The sequence below is a fragment of the Petaurus breviceps genome, unplaced genomic scaffold, assembly GCF_028583685.1.
Source record: "Petaurus breviceps papuanus isolate PSGF00001 unplaced genomic scaffold, PetGlider_PUasm1.0 38, whole genome shotgun sequence".
Taxonomy (NCBI): Eukaryota; Metazoa; Chordata; class Mammalia; order Diprotodontia; family Petauridae; genus Petaurus; species Petaurus breviceps.
The window spans coordinates 105,216,360-105,234,510 of record NW_027186304.1 but is presented as its reverse complement, the minus strand read 5'-3'; the positions used below and the strand labels follow the sequence as shown (position 1 = coordinate 105,234,510).

Below are 18,151 nucleotides of genomic sequence, written 5' to 3'. Positions count from 1 at the left end.
TTTTTTTTAGGATTTCTATGACTTTCTATTTTACTTTTTTATCATGTAATTAAAAAATGATAACAACAGACCTTTATATGACATTTACAGTTTGAAAAGGGTTTTTTTTTCTGTTTCTCATCAACTCTCTCATATATATCCTCTCTATAGCATATCAAATGATTGACCAACCTTTCTTTCCAGATACTCTCTTCCTCTCTTCTTGGAGTTTTAGTGGCACTGCTCCCCTTTGCTCTCCTAATACTGATCTGACTATGCTTTCTCAGGCTCACTGGCATGATATCTATATCACGCCCCTACTTGGTTGGCTCAAAAAATCTGTCCTAGACTCCTCTTCTCTTCTCACCTTTCCATTATACTCCCTTCACTTAGTGCATTAGTTCCTATAATATCTGTGTGTATGTATGTGTGTAGTGAGTGTCTTCAGGCCTAATATCTCTTCAAAGCTCTAGTCATACATCACTACCTATTAGATATTTCAATCTGGATGTTCTATAAGCATTTTAAACTCAACATGCCTAAAATAAAGCTCACTATCTTCCCTGGCCCCGAATCCATCCCTCTTCTAAACTTTCCTATCTCTAGCCACAGCACTATTATTCCAAATAACTAGATCTGTCATATCCTTTACTTCTCACTCTCCCTTACATCATATATCTAGCATCTGTCCCCTTCTCTTTACTCACATGGTCACCACTATAATTAAGGTACTCATCCTTTTTCCCACATGCTGAAAAAGACCTAATTGGTTTCCCTGTCTCAAATCTCTCCCCTCTCAAATCCACCATTCACAGAACTGCCAAAGCGATTTTCCTAAAGCACAAGTCTGCCAATGACAATCCTCCATTCAATAAAATTCAGTGGCTCCCTATTACCTTTAAGATAAAACATGAATTTGTCTGTTTGGCATTTAAATCCCTTTACAATTTACCTTTCCAAATATACATTATTTCCTTTCTCACATTCTATTATCCATTGAAATTGGACCTAACATTTCTCACTCATGACACTTCATCCATCTCCATTATTTTCCACTCACTGTCCCTGAGGCCTCTTCTTACTCATGCCACTTCTCAGAATCCCTAGTTTCCTTGAAAACTCAGCTCAAATGCACCTTATGTAGAATAAGGCCTTTCCTGATCATCCCAGCTGTTAGTGCCCTCCCCCAAACTTATCTATCTTATATATGACATAGATATTGCTATATCTACATCTATAGATTTGCTGTATCACAAAGTATTCAAAAGTATAATTTATAATGAAGCATACTCTTTCATGTTCTCATCAAAATATTTTATTTTAGTAAGAACAAATAGGCTTTTTCTACCATTAAAATACTAGTTTCAAAATATTTTCAATTTTTATTTTTGTATAAGTCTTCAAATATATAATTAGTGGAATAGTTCCATGTACATGATTTACAAAGAAATATATATATATATATATATTCAGAGTGCTAATTTTGCTGACAAATGTACACAATGATAATAAGGGTGCATGGTATCTATCTACCCACATATACATATATATACACACATATATACATATATATGTAAACACATACACATTATATACATATATGATAGATATCTATAAGACAGATACATTTATATAGATAGATATAAAGAGCTTTAATTGCTTAAAAATGCACTAAGACTTTTGAAAAATCCTGTAGGTATGGATAGACAGATAGATATACTATATATACATCTTGTTTCCCACCCAAAAACTGAAAACTGGGTAAAGGCAAGATTTGTTTTGTTTTTGTCTTTTCAATGCCCAGGGACTAACACAGTGCTTAGCAAAAAGCAGATGTTTTAATATATGCTTGTTGCTTGACTCATTCAAGAAAGTTTCACCTTGTCTCATACTCTTACTTATTCTAAGTACCCAAGTGAGGAAGGGTACAGATTGGTATAGTAGAAAATATTTTGGGGTTGTAGCCAGGAGTACCTGGGTTCAAATTCTTCCTTGCTTTGCAATTTATGACCTATTATGAGCATGAACAAGTCACTTAACCTCCTTGGGCCTCAGTTTCCTTTTTTTTTTTTTGAGGGGGGAGGGTAGGACAATTGGGGTTAAGTGACTTGCCCAAGGTCACACGGCTAGTTTTGTGTGTGTGTGTGTGTGTGTGTGTGTGTGAAGTGTCTGAAGCTGGATCCAGACCCAGGTCCTCTTGACTCCAGGGCCAGTGCTCTACTCACTTCGCCACCTAGCCACCCAGGCCTGTCTTCTTACTGGTAAAATGGAGGGTTGTACTAGATGACCTGGGGGTTCCTTATAGCTCTAAATCTATGATCCTATGCACATATTTATGAATGTAATTTGTTGGGAGGATGAGGGCTGAATAAAGAAACAAAAGCTAATTTTAATTCAAAATCTTGTGTTTATTCCTAAGGCTATTAGTCAGTCAGTCCAGCTGTGGTGTTAGGCTGAGTGATCACTGGCCTATACAACATACTTCTTCCTGTTCAGAGGCAGGAGACTCCATAATATTTGCATTTAAAAAGAAAAAAAAAACAAGTAAGTTGACATCTGAGAGGTACAACCATTAGTATATATGCAATGCCTTTTGTTTTTTTTTTATCTACATGCCTTGAGAAAAAGAATTATTTTAAAACAAAATGTATCTCAATATGGCATAATAATAATCATATTTATAATGCCCCTTAAAGTTTGTAAAGCACTTACATAGATCATTTGATCTCCATCTTGTGAGGAAGATACTATCAGTATTATTCCCATTTTCCAGATGAGGAAACTGAGATGCCAGGGAGGTTCAGGCACTTGCTAGAAGGGTCACACAAGTAGAAAAGTTTTCTGATTCATGTCTCTTCTAATGCCCAGGTGTTATTTCAGTGTTTTATCCATTAGAGCAGGCATAAGAATTATTTAAAATAAAATGTAAATAGTTTTTATGAATTAGTTCTCTTAGTGAAATTAATTCTAATCTAGCTCAAGAGATAAATATGACACCATTGACATTTCAGAAAAAAAGGGGAAAATTCTTAACTACTTTGGGGAAAAAAATCTTTCTCGTTCTATTCCTTCTTAAGAATGTGACATGCTTGAGAGCACAAACTACTTCTGGACACTATATAATTCGTTTATGGTACAAAAAGAATAACTAAGGAAATGGGGGTGAGGGGTAAGAGAAATGCTAAAGAAACTCCTGCCAGGTAATTATTAGAAAGCTAGGAGGGCTCAACAAGGAAGATCAGAACAGATGGGGTCAATCAGAGATCAGTAGGAGGGGAAAGATATTCTACTCAGAAAATAGTGCCTAAGTCCTCTAGAGGAAACTATTTTAGCTCTGGTTGGATGAAAGGACAGCTGGAGCCTCACATGAGACAACTGAGGTTGAGAAAACTTTAAGAAAGAGGGCAGAAGAGTTCCTTTCAACTGAAGGAAAAACAAATATCATTAATTTCTATATTACCAAGTATTTGTCTCTGATTCAAGTGTGTAAATGCTCAAATATTTCAGTTTTCCCTCCTAAAGTTTATCATTTGAAAGGAGGTCTATTTTCCTGGAAAGCTTCTGGACCATTCCCACATTCACTGCATCATGGTTTATTTCATATAGTTGGCAACAATCCATGCAAACTGAGAGAAAAGACAACAAAAAACTTCTCATGCAGCTATTTATAGTTGTTTTTAAGTTGTTAAAAGCTACCTCTGAGAAATGTCATTATATTTCAGTAAATGTTATTTGAATGATTTCTCTTCACTCTTTGTGATACTGCTGCAGACTAACAGAGCAACAGAAACATTAATGATGTGATTCCAGAGGATAGATGATCTCTGCTCCTCACTTTCTTTGGGTTTTTTGTTTTGCTTTTTGGAGGGCAAATGGGGTTAAGTAACTTGCCCAAGGTTACATAGCTAGTTTTTTTTGTGTGTGTGGGTGTTAAGTGTCTGAGGCCGGAACCGAACTCGGGTCCTCCTGACTCTGGGGCCGGAGCTTTACTCACTGAGCCACCTACCCACCCCGCTCCTCACTTTCTAACAGAGAAGTGAGAGATTCAAGATGCACAATGAGAACATACATTTTTGAATATGGGTGGACAATGTAAGAATTTGTTTTGTTCAACTATGCATCTCTCTTACAGGGTTTTTGTTTTTCTCTTTTCTGTGGCAGAGTATGAGAGAGAGAAAATAAAATGCTTGTTAATTGGAAATTAAAAATTTTTAAATCCCATATATTTAACCAATGACTTATGGCTACAAACAAAGACTTTTTACTCACTGGTCTGCACAATGATCTCTTGTCACTCTCTTTTCCTTCTTTCTCCCTTCTTCCTTCCTCCTTTCCCCCCAACTCAATTCCTCTTTCTTACTATTCTCTCTTTAAATCCAGTGGTATTACAGAAACTTTAAGAAAGAGGGCAGAAGAGTTCCTTTCAACTGATGGAAAAACAAACCTCATTAACTTCTGTATTACCAAGGATTTGTCTCTGATTCAAGTGTGCAAATGCTGCTGAACTCCCTCAGAAGTGAGAGCTTCCATTTCCACCACTGTTCTTTCTTTGCAGGTGTCTGAAAGGTCCTACCCTGCTCTGAGCTTGCTGATTTATAGGAAGCAACAGAAGTAAACTCTGCATTTCCCAGTCCCTGCTTCTAGAGTTCCCTTGCTTTCCATGGGCCAATCTCCAACATCCCCAGCTACCCTGAGGGAGCAGGCAGAGAAGGTCTGAACCTCTATTTGAGCTTCCCTTAACTTATCTCACACCTGTAAGAATGAACAACTATCAACTTCTTAACCTTCACCTGAATTTTTGCCTGTAAGGTTCTTTGTATTCAACTGACTCAGTGACTTCTATAAAATGTCACTTTCCCTCTACATCAATTGGTTGAGAAACAGAAAGGAATAAACATATAACAGATTATTCATCTGAAGTATAATGGATATTTAGAAATCAAAACTAATGTGGATAATTTCACTCATGACCCTTAAAAATATAAGTATTGGGTTTTAATAAAAAGTACCCTTCTATAGGCCCTTGTATTGAGGAGAAATGCTGGATTGTTTTTGGAAATTGTGTGATGCTTTTAATGCTCCTTTTCCCCTAAAACAAAGACCTCTATCTTTAGCATTAGTATTCTTCCTGTCAGGGGCAGACTGCAGTATTGGAGAGGAAGTAGGCCCCAGAGTCAGGAAGATCTGGGCTCAAGACCCATCTCTGACCCACACTAACTGGCTCTGTCACCCTGGGGAAGTATTTAAGTTCTCAGGGCTCTGGGTATCTTTCTAAGACTGTTTAGTTGCAGAGAAGGTGCATTAACCTATAACAGTTTCAATCCCTGTCGCTGTCCCTAATTCTTCCTGTCATGCTGGAAGTTAAAGAAAATCACATTCTCTGAAAATTAAATTTACAGGGCATCCAAGGGGAAATGGGGAGATATACAGTGGGTGTGAATAGACTGAAACATTACAAACACAGAACAGTGGAGGAGAAACTGCGTCAGAGGTATTTATGACTGGAAGGGGATATAGGCTGGTCATACAGTCAAAAGTATGATATAAATAGCTAATATTTATATGGCACTTACTCTGTGCCAGGAACTGTGTGAGGCATTTTGCAATTATGATCTTATTTGATCTTCCCCTGGGAGGTAGATACTATTATTATTTCCATTTTATAGATGATGAAACTGAGGCAAACAGGGGTTAAATGACTTGTCCAGGGTCATTGGTTTGAGATAGGATTTGAACTCAGGTCTTCCTGACTCCAAACACAGCTCTCTATCCACTGTGCCATATAGCTGCCTAGGCAATCAAGCTGCCTTGACAATCAATAGGTAGCCCCTATGCTGCACAGCATAGGAAGGAATGAGTGGGGGTGACAGTCCAGCATTGGAAAGTAATGAGTATCTATAAGATCACAAAACCACACAAGTACAGAGGTAAAAGGTATACTTAAAACATATACTTGAGACTAAATAATTTAAAAAGGGGGGTGAATCTTCTATGTGTCTTTCTTTTAAATCTATAACCTTGGCTGGTATGCTCATTCACACAGTGTCCTTGCCCAGGTCTAGACAAATAGTACAGAAGGTACAGTACCAACTAGAAATTGAGAGAAACTTTCCATAGAAAGCGATACTTCAAAGGGAATGAATCTCATTAGGCCAACCTCTTTTTAAATCTTTTAGGAGGTAATTTTTTTACAAGTCCATCTTCCTTACTCCAATCTCTGATAAGAGTATCTCCACAGTGCATCCACGTGGACACTGAAAAACAGAGGAATTTGAAGGCACAGGACCTACCTAAGTGTGAACTGCAACTCACTACATGTGTGACTCTGAGCAAGTCATCTCACTAGTATGGGCCTGAGTTTCCTTATGTATGAAATGTTGAGATCTCGATTTAGACTCTAAGGTCCCTTTATAGCTCTAGATCTATGATCTATGATCTGGCACAGTAGGGAAGAGAAGGATATTTGCCTCCACTAAATTCCTCTTCTGCCATCTCATGGTGTATGGAAGTGACCCTGTGTGACTAGAGGGTACACCAGCAAAGAAAAAGTCCTATTAGACCTTGCCAAGATGCCAATGAGCTTTGAGTACAAACTAGGTATGTCTAGTATAAGAGAAAGAGTTTAGACAATTTTGGAGAAGCTAGTCTCCAGAAGATTTAGTCATCAGGTAATGAATGTCTTGAGAATGTCAAAGAAAGCTATTCAACATTGAAGGTCTGTGGGCAGCTGGGTGGTACAGTGGATAGAGCACAGGCCATGGAGTCATGAGAAACTGAGTTCAAATATGGCCTTAGATACTTACTAGCTGCATGACCCTGAGAAAAGCAACCCCATTGCCTCCCACAATAAATAAATGCTTCTTAATATTTTTTGTTGTAGTTTGTTTTCATCTTTTTGGAGAGGGGAAGGTAGGGCAATCGGGGTTAAGTGACTTGCCCAAGGACACACAGCTAGTAAGTGTTAAGTGTCTGAAGCACATTTGAACTCAAATCCTCCTGACTCCAGAGCTAGTGCTCTAGGTGCTCTATTCATTGCACCACCTAGTGGCTCCCTATACTTCTTAATCTTTTCTTTTCGCTTTTTTTGGAGGGGGAGGGCAGGGCATTTGGGGTTAAGTGACTTGCCCAAGGTCACATGGCTAGTTTTTTGTGTTAAGTGTCTGAGGCTGGATTTGAACTCAGGTCCTCCTGACTCCAGGGCCTGTGCTATATTCACTGCACCACCTACCCACCCCAGATGCTTCTTAATCTTAAAAAACAAAACCAAACAAAAAAAAATTGAAGTGTTGTGATCTGTATGGGCAAAGGAAGTATCCAGGTACATTGATGAAACCAAGAATCAAGAAAAACATCAAACTACAAATAAACTTTAAAGAAGCCAAGATAAAATAGTAAAAGGATAAAAAGTCTATTTATTCAATATTTGTCATCCATTTAAAATTCCTTCAATAGCCAAGGAATCCTCCAGTCTTTCTATCAAGCTCTAAATGGAAAGATGAAAATAATATCTCATGGACTAAGTTCTTAAGCTCTAACAAAAATATTAGGAGATGGAGGTATTTTGGTATTTGAAAAATGAAAGATAAAATTGTCATTCCCTGTAATCATATAAAAACATCCCATTAACCAGACCCAACATCTTCCCATGACTGAAGGATTTATGATTTAGAGGTAAGAAGAATGTATGTAATTTATTTTCTAGTTTAATAAAATGACAATAAATTAAATGCACTTACGATTATATGAGATTGGTGAAGAGATAGGAAGGCTCACAACTTTAAAAAGTATTTTTGATAAATATTCTAAAAATCCTATTAGAAATGAGCCTATTCACCTTACCTTTTGTGCCTGTTTAGTAGGAAAACATAATTCCAATTTTATGGAGAACCAAAATGTATTTGCTACAATTTAAATATATGTATTTCAAGTCTCCAGCATTGTTTTCTAAATGTTAAAATACAAATGTAATAAATCAGGGTTTTGTTCTCTCAAATAATTTTAAAAATAATATTCTCTGCTACTAGGAACAAAATGTAACACTCCCTATCTTTTTCCACTTTCCTTTAAAGAATTTCACAGATTAGCCTTCTGAATCTTCTTCTATATTGCCAGCTTTATCAATCCAGAGGCTATTTCACTCCCCCTTTACAAGGCTTACAAGGTTTGCTCTCCATGCCCACCTCCCACCCCCAACCCCACCAGACATTTTTCCAAACATAAACTGATTTTTGCTGCATTTGTTAGTTTTCCTCTCACTCTGTGACTGAGGCTTCTTGAATCCTCTGCCTAGTCACTCATCTCCACCTGCTGGCTAAAGTTGGTAAGTGCAGGCCTAGGCCCAGGGCTCTTCTAATCTCTCTCATTTCTGGTAGAAGTTTCAAGCAGGAGCCTAACTTCTCATGGAAAAGGACTATATTTTTCTTCCCCGTGGATAAAAGGTAAACTGGAACACGCAAAACGACTGCTTTCAGATAACTTAATGCACATTCTGAAGTCGTAGTAACATATCTGAAATTATATTAGAATAGTCAACGTAGGATTCCATGTTTCTCTGACCTCTTTTGAATATAATTCACAATGTCAACACTGCCTGCCCTTTTAAGATGATGTTGGAAGCCAAGAGACGCCAGCTTTGGGGAGTATTTTTGCAGTAAGTAGGAGCATCTGGATCTCTGGCATATATCCTTAGCAGCTATGTGAGGTTTCTTCTTCTCCACTTGCCTCTGGGTATGTCAAATGCTTAGGCTATTAAAGATATACTATATACTCTCAGTACCTCCTTTTAAAATTCATGATTAATTTCACTGCAACCGCACCTCCCTTTATGTAACATCCATGTTCCTGAAAAGCTATATAGAAATCGAATTTTAAAAAACTAAATTATATTTTAAATGCATTATGGGAGCTCATTATTTAAATCAGCTCAGGGTTGAATCCTTTTGCAATGCAAATATGAATCTGCCATTTTATCTATTTTCTAAATTTATATTTTATATGTTCATTTTTAAAAACTAGTAGTTATTGAGTGCCTACTATCTACAAAGCAGCAGTTCTCAAACTTTTTGGCCTAGGATCCCTTTATACTCTTAAAAATTATTGGGGGCATTCCCCACCCTACAAGAAGCTGTGTTTATGTGGGTAATATCCATTGATATTTGCTGTATTAAGAATGAAGATATCTTAGTATTATTATAAAAATAGTTTCATCTTAGCAGACCCCCTGGAAGGGTCAGGGCTACAGACCACACTTTGAGAAACAATGCTCTATGGTATACAATATCATCACAGTTACATACGCAGTTAACTGAGAAGTATAGAGAATGAACATCCAAGTAATAGAGAAAGACTAAAGCAAATAACAGAAGATAATAATATACTAATTAACAAGTAAGCTCTTAACTACTTAACAGAAGAAAATAGCTGTCATTCCTCCAGAGGTTACACTCTTGACTCTACAAAAGAGTTTTTCTATCATTCTATAGAAAATCTCTTGGAAGCTCACTCCACCCTTAGATGGCTTCTTACATGGGAAGTACCCTCACCCCTATGGCCTCTCCCTCTAAATGGCTTGTTCCCCACAGAAGCCCCATTGTAAAAAGGAGGCCCAGGCGAATCATGTCTTCATTCCTCTCCAGGAATGGTCCTGACTCTGCACAGGACTTTTTCTACAATGTCAGTGTATCATCATCCCTCACTCCTTTTTCAAATCCTTTTTATGTGTAGCCCTTCACCATTAGAAATGTAAGCTTCTTGTAGGCAGGGACTGTCTTTCTGTTCCTATTTGTATCCGCAAGGTGCCTGACAAATAATAAGTGCTTAATAAATGCTTATTTACTTGACTTGCAAAAGAAAACAGTGGACTCAGACACTCAGCACCACACCCAGAAATAACTGGCCGTGTAACCTTGAGCAAGTTACTTAACCCCAATTGCTTTAAAAAAAAAAAAAAAGAAAAGAAAACAGTGGAGACAGACATGACTCAAGCTATAAAAAGAGTCTACAACAGTTTAGACACAGGAAAATCAATTGACCTATCAACAAGCCTTTATTAAGAGCCTATTACTCTATGTACTAGAAGGTGTGCTAAGTTCTGGGAATACAAAGACGAAAATAAAACACCCTTACCTTCAATTTTCAATCTAGCTCTTTCTATGTGGCAGACATTGTGCTAAGCAATGAGGAGACAAAAAGAGGCAAAAGACAGTCCCTGCTCTCAAGGAGCTTACAACCTAGCAAGAGAAGACAACATGCAAACAGATAAATGCAAAACAACCTATAAAGAGGATTAATAGGAAATAACAGAGGAAAGGCACTAAAATCTAAAGGGAATAGGAAATGCTTCCTGTACAAGGTAGAATTTTAGGTGGCACTTAAAGGGAGTCAAGGAGGCTGACTCAGTAGTCAGAGAAGAGGAGAGAGCGCATAGAGGACAGCCAGAGAGGATGCCCAGAGCTGAGAGATGATGTGTCTTATTCATGGAAAAGACAGGAGGTCAATGTCACTAGACAGAAAAGTACATTTTGGGGAGTAAGATTAGGAAGGTAGGGGAGAGCTAGGATTTGAAAGGTTTTGAATGCCAAACAGAGCACTTTGTACTTGCTCCTGGAGGAAATAAGAAGCCACTGGAGTTTACTGAGTAGGGAGAAGACATGAGGGGACCTGTACTTTAGGAAAATCACTTCAGGGACTGGGTAGAGATTGACTAGAGTGGGGAAAGACTTGAGGCAAGGAGACCCACCATTACAATAATCAAAGCACAGGGTGATAAGGGCCTGCACTAGAGTGATGGCAGCCTCAGAAAGAAGGGGGCACTTAGATTCTGTAGGGGGAGCCAACATGTATACACACATACATATACATATGTGTATACTATATACACACATAAACACAAAATAACTGCAATGTAATTTTTTTGTGAGTAGGGGGAAGAAAGGAGGCATTAGCTTAGGGGGATTAGCAAAGGCTTCACCCAGCTGGTAGCATGGGATCTGAGCTTTGAAGGAAATTAGGGATTCTATGAAATAGGAGGTAAGGAGGGAGTGCATTTCAAATGTGGTAGACAATAAATGCAGAAAGGAAGAGTGTTATGTGGGAAGAAAAAAGCAAATGGTTAGATATGGGGGTTAGCAAAGGGCTGAAGACCTTTTAGCAGTCAAGACCCTTTTCCTTTTCAAAGGAAGGTGAGTGGAGGGTGGAGGTGGGAGGAGGAAGAGCTGGTTCACAATGAGGGAATGAAATTTGCACTTGCTGTCAAATTGAAAAAAAAAAAGGAAGCAGTGTGAACTAATAGTGCAGATGAGGGTGTTGAAGTGGCAAACAGTCAATGAGAATTGGCCTAGGGCACCCTTTGACATACATGTAGGGTGCCTACACCTACAGCTGAGAAAATGTGTTCTTTGTTTTCCCCCAGCCCACTTGTATATCTATATGAGATTTTTCAATGAATTTCATTTATTGTATTCTTGAAAATAATTATACTTCTTAATGAAAATATTGGCAAATGAGAACTAGGAGAACAATATATACGATGCCTTAAATGATTTATATGAAAGTAACAGCTTAAGGTAGCTGAATTCTAGCTAATGACCAATTCTGGTACTGAAGAAGAGGTAAAACACACTTTCTTTCTCCCAGTACATGCAGAAGGTGACAGCAGGGGGTAGGAAGAACCGGGAGGAAAAAAGGAGGGAGGAGAGGGGAAGCAGAAATATAAATAAACTGTCAGGAAAGCTCAATTTGTTGGTCAGTTTTCCCAGAAGGTGTGTGTGTGTGTGTGTGTGTTGTTTGTTACAGGGGAGGGTAAAATAAGGAGGGGTGAGGAGATTATGCCACATGATTAATATACTACTATGATAAAAAGGTAGTATTAAAACATGAAACAAAACAAACAAAAACAAAAATCAAAACTACTAGAAAAAGTGTAGAATAACATATGGATACTCTGCCATGCCAAAGAACACTCACTCTTCCCCTATTTAATAACAGCTACCAAAGTTTTAGAATATACTAACACCATAGCACCTTTCAAAAGAACTCAACCTTTCAATCATAGTAGAAACATTGTGCAGATCCTGGTTTCTGCCTTGAAGAACTTAAATTCTATTTCCTAGTTTAATTTATGAATTTTAAATGTTGAAAAACCCTTAGAAACTTACCAATAAATATTTTTACTCCAGGACAATAATATTTCCAAAATGATATTGAATTCATTAAGAATAATTTTACTTTATCTTAATTCATAAGTGATCTTTTATTTAAAATACAATTTTGCAGCTCCTTTTTACTTATGACATTCACAGCAGGTAATGAATACCTCTCTTGATCATATTCTAGTTTCAAAGACTTCTCTTTTGCTTTCACAGTTTAGGGTGATTCTGATCTAATTTTCTGAACAGTGACAGAAAAATGATTCCTTAGAGCAAAAAGGCAAACCCTAAAGATTGTATTTTGAACTATAGCTTCTGTCAGATTAGGAATAGGGTTGTTAGACTCCTCAGCTTTTAATAACAGTACCACATCAATCTTTTTAGAACCAAACACAAGTGATTTTGCTTGTACATTTTAGTAGAACAGGGAGTCACTTCTTTCATTAAAGAAAAGGTTTATATCCTGCTCAGTGCACAGAATATGAAGACTTTGTTGTCGAAATCAGATTTTTCACTACTCATTCTCCAGAGAATAATTACACCAAAATGGTGCTGCTATAGTAACTTTTAGAGAAGATCACACTCTGGAAGGGCCCTTAAAACCATTTAATCCAACTCTACAGATGAAGAAGAGGAGGGAGGCAAGGAAGTACAAAGGTTAAATGACTTAGTGCTGTAATTCCCAATTCAGCATTCTTTCCATTACTTTCCGCTCTCTAAAAGTTCCTATGAGAAAAGACTCATGTCTCTGAAAACCCCTTTTACCTGTTAGATATTCCAGTATACATAAGCATTTAAAGAGTCAAACCGAATTTTCAGCTTTAATGAATTAAAGGTTTTAGCAAGAAATAGCTCTGAATGAGCAAAAGATCATAATTCTTAGGACATCAAAATTAACTGAAAGTGTAATAAGATTACAATAGCCTTGGTATGTAGCCATTATAGCACTTCAACAAAATGGGCAAAGCTTTTTACTGAAGCATAAAAAAGTTAATCAACAATCCTATTTAAGATTTTGATATTTGTAAGGTTATTAAATCAAATAGGTAGAAAATTGTTTTTGCTTCATAGTGTAAATTAGTAGTCCTAGGAGAGGAAAAAAAAAAACACTCTCAAATGTTACCATCATAATGAACTGTACCACTCAAGAACAGTCAAATGTGTATGAAATCACAAAATCTCAGATAAGGGAATTTATCTAGAGATCATTCAGTCACAGTAGTTTAAGAACAGGTATTCCCTCTATAATAAAAGTAATGGGAAAGTAGTCATTTAGTTCCTACAATCTCTTCTTAAGGAGGAGAAGAGGACCTTCCTTCCTTTTAAAGAAGCCCGGGTCACTTCTGGAAACATATACTTGTTTGAAAAAATTTCTGCATCCTGAGCTAAAGCCTGACTCCCCTATAATTTCCAAGTTGATCCTTTGGGATTTTGTTGTATAGGAAACTTCCCCAAAACTCTAGCAACAGAGAATATATCTTGAATTTCTTTGGACAAACCATGCAGTGTTAGAGCAGAGAAAATGTAATTCTATCTTAATTAGAATAGGAGTGACTAAAGAGACTGAGAGATAAAACCCTGCTTATGAATACTATGCTTATATATGGAAAGGTACTTAAATTATGGAGGCAGCTGGTGACTAGTGGATAGAAGACTGGACATTGAATCAGGAAGAACTTAGCTCAAATCCAGTTTCAGACACTTCCTAGCTGTGTGACCCTGGGCAAGTCACTTAACCTCTGATTGCCTAACAAAAGGATACACTGGATCCACTGGAGAAGGAAATGACAACACTCCAGTATCTTTGCCAAAAAAACCCTCTATGGACCATTGGTCCATAGGGTCACTAAAAACCGGTCACAACTGGTTGACTGAACAACACTTAAATTACTAAGAAGAAATTTGAATTATATGTCTAATTTACCCCTCAAAAAGTTCGACAAAACCAACAATTTGGTACTAATAAATTCTTTCTCTAGAAAACAAGAAACAAGCAGAAATAACCAGACAATAGTCTGCTAAGAGAGGGGCATACCTAACATCTGGACATATAAATATCAACTCCCAAGGGCCAAAAAGAATCTGCAGGCTTTGGAAAAAGGATTTTGAAAAAATCCCTGTAGCACTCTAGCAGAGCTTAGGTTAGGTATACAGTACTCTTCTTTCACACTGAAAGCAAATAGTGCAAACAAGACGGATAAATTTCTTATTGTCCATTATTTAAGACAAAATCAGAAGTGCTTTGTGAAGTGACATTTTGTAGCAATGATGTTTTTCTGAAGGGTCAGAAAATCACTCGCAAGAAGGTTATTAACTGAAAAACTTTGAAGAAAGTCATGTTCTACTATCCATATACACAACATATGTAATTGCATCTGCAGCTATAGGCAGATCTTCAACACCACTGATGCCCATAAGGATGACTGTGTGTCATGAAGCAATAAATCATTTTCCATATATTGTGTTTAAGAAGGCAAGAAAGTACATAATACATTTTGTGCAGATTTCCATCAAAGTTAAAACAAAATTGTTATGGCATTTTAAATTCTCTATAAAACTTAGTTATCTAGCTTATTGAATGCTACTTTACCGGCTAATATCATTTAATGTGGCTACTCACTCATCAATCAAATTATAGTTGATTGAAGGCAGCAAATATTAAGACTATATCATTCGTCATGTCCTTGGCACTAAGGTAGACTCAAATTTTAGAAAAGATATATAGGTCAGTTCCATAAAGAAACTAATGTCAAGTTTGGAAATATGACACATATATAGTCATCATATGAGGAATATGATGAAATAATTGAAAGATCTTTGAATCTGGAATGTGGAAAAAATGGATTTGAGTCCTGGCTCCAACACTTACTAGCTGTGTGACTGTGAGTAATTATATCATTCAACCTTGCTTGAGTTTCAGTTTTGTCATCAAAAAATGGGAATAATAATATCTGAACTACCTATGTGATGATGAAAGGACTTTGCAAAGCTTAAAGCATGGTATACTTCTGAGACTCCATGTCACAGATGTGGGTACTCCCTCCACCAGCGCAGACTGCAGACTCTTTAAAACTTACCTAGTGGTCTTCATGAGATGCTGGGGCCAAAAGGGTCAAACTGGTAGTGAGCTGCTAGGACATTGGCTAAGTTGTTCCTTAGGTGATAAATATCCATACTATGACTGGGCCTGTACTCAAATCCTTTCCATCTCAATAGGAACTGACATAAGTTTTGTTCTATTGGTCTAGCCTTTGAGAACCCAGTTCGTTTCTACATCATGGTAAGGCATCTGAGTAGAACAGTGATGAAGGAGTTATAATAATAGAAATAGTATGATAAGCATACAAGAGAGATTAAAAAAAACCAATCTTATATGAGATTAGAAGGGTAATATCAAGAAAGGTTTCATGAAGCGGTGTTTTTTGAGTTGGGATTTAGGGGGTGGATTGTGTGGCAGTCTAATGAGAATTCTTTTTTTTTGAGGGGTAGACATCAGGGCTCCAAAAAGTTAATGTGTAACAGGAAGCTCCTGTTGTACCCACATAACCCCCTTCCTGTCTGATACTCCCTTTGTACCCCTTTTCTATAACCCCCTATATCTGAATTTTTCCATGCTGGACACTTCCAAACTCAAGCTATGCTCAAATGGGCTTCACTGGTTACTTTTCAGCATCTTTCTTCCTATGAAATCAAGATAAAAAATCAGTAACACTGTCCTTGTACAAACCCTTCCCATCTCTATGAAACCCACACCTATCACCTATATCACAAAACTGCAAGGAAGGGTGATGCCAAATTGCAGAAGGTCTTAAATGCCAGGTGTATGAACAGGTAAGCAAGAGTAACTTGGCAAAGCTATGACCAACAAGTTGAAGGGGGAAGGAAGTAGATTCAAGAAGATCTTATTAGGAAGCTATTTACATAGTTCAGAGAAGTGGGAAAGACAAACCCACTAATACAATATTGGTGGAGGAATGAATTAGCCTAACTATTCTGCAAAATAATTTGAAAGTATACTACTGTAGAAACTAGGCATAGACCAACATCTTATACCGTATACCAAAAGAAAGTCAAAACAGGCATATGATTTAGCTGTAAAGGCTGATGCCATAGGCAAAGTAGGAGAGCAAGGAATAGTTTTCCTGTCAGATTTATGGAGAATGGAAAAATTTATGACCAAACAAGAGTTAGAGAACATTAAGAAATGCAAAATGAATCATTTTGATTACATTAAATAGAAAAGTTCTTGCAAACAAAGCAATGCAACTGAGATTAGGAGGGAAGCAGAAAGTTGGGAAAGAATTTTTACAGCCAGTATCTCTGATAAATGCCTCATTTCTAAATATCTAGAGAACTGAGTCAAATGTATAAGAATACAAGTCATTCCCCAATTGATAAAAGGTCAAAGGATAGAAACAGGCAGTTTTCAGATGAAGAAATTAAAGCTATATATAATCATATGAAAAAATGCTCTAAATCATTACTGATTAGAGATGCAAATCATTTATCTATGTATCAATCTACTGATAAACAGACACATACATGAACAACACATGCACATATGGTCCACACAGCACACACATGTGTGTGCATATGTGTACATATGTGTATGTGTACACACAAAAAGGTTCATTTTCTATACACACACGTGTGTGTGTCAACACTTGTACACAGAAATATTCAGAGAAGCACTTTTTAAGGTAATAGGAACCTAAGCCTGTTTTGAAAACAAAGTAGGCCGGAGTGGCCAGGTGGTGCAGTGGGTAAGAGCGCCGGCCCTGGAGTCGGGAGACCCGTGATCGGTTCTGGCCTCAGATACTTGGCACCCACACAAAATAACTGGCTGTGTAACCTTGAGCAAGGTACTTAACCCCAATTGCTTAAAAAAAAAGAAAAAAGAAGGCCTCCATCAAAAAATTTGAGCAAACTGTGGCATAGGAATATAATGGAACAGTATTGCTGGAAGAAGCACTTAATATTACAATTTGTAGAAATGTGGGAAGTCTTATATGGATTGATACAGATTAAAATAAGCAAAAGAATAATATATGCAACAACCACAACAATAAAAAGGAAAACAATGCTAAAAGCTATCAAAATTCAGGTCAATGAAATAATCAGTCACCTACAAAGGATTAATGATAAAATATACATTCCTCCTCTCTGTAAAGAAATAAGCTGATGAACATGGTCAATGTGTTCATCTGTTTGTCTTAACTATATTTCTTTGTTATAAGGGAGGGTTTTATTGGAGGTAGGGGAATTATTAGGAAAGTGACAATGATGTAAATGAAATAGAAATAATAAAAAAGAAAATAAAGAGGGCCCATACTGGTGTGGTGGCAGTAGGATTAGAAAGGAAAATATAGATTTAAGAGAACAATTCAAAGCTCTAGCTGCTGGAATGTAGCTGGGGCTAAGCTGGAATTTAGGACATATCTGAGGTGTTAGAGAAGGGAAAATAGAAGAAAGAGGAAAACAAAAATAAATAGATGTAAAAAGATATCTGATTCCCTCTACAGAAAATCACCACTATGAAATGGGAATTAGTTGAAGCTCTTCTTAAGTCTTACCCTACAGGTTTATTACTGGAAATATTTTGTTCACCACACTATTTAACCTTTGGATTCATGCTAAAGGATTGTATTATTGGTTACTTTTATAGTAAGTTTCTAATGTATTAAGGAAAAGATTAGGATCCACCAGGAATTTAAGCTATTATAAGAAAATCAATAAATGCAGAGACTAGAAGAAAAAAACATACAAACTAAAGAAATTTCAATCAAATCTTTAAGACATTTTGTTTAAAAAGAGTAAAGTGGAGAGATCAATAATATTTGGAGGTTGGTTACAAGCTGTAGCAGGAGGAAGAACCATGATTAAACATAACAACTGTTATAAGATATACAGTCAATTATCTCTCTATAAACCTAATTTGCCAAAAAAATTTGAATGCTGATTCAAATTGTGAAAAATGCAACTCACTTTTCCTAGTTCAGAATTGTGTAGATGGGCAGAACTCTTCA

At 36.9% G+C, this 18,151-nt stretch overlaps 1 protein-coding gene across 3 annotated transcripts in view; it reads right to left on the bottom strand.

Moving 5' to 3' along the window:
- PIGN (phosphatidylinositol glycan anchor biosynthesis class N) overlaps positions 1-18,151 on the bottom strand; it is a 226,101-nt gene that overhangs the window by 106,557 nt on the left and 101,393 nt on the right. The gene's annotated exons all lie outside the window — the stretch shown is intronic.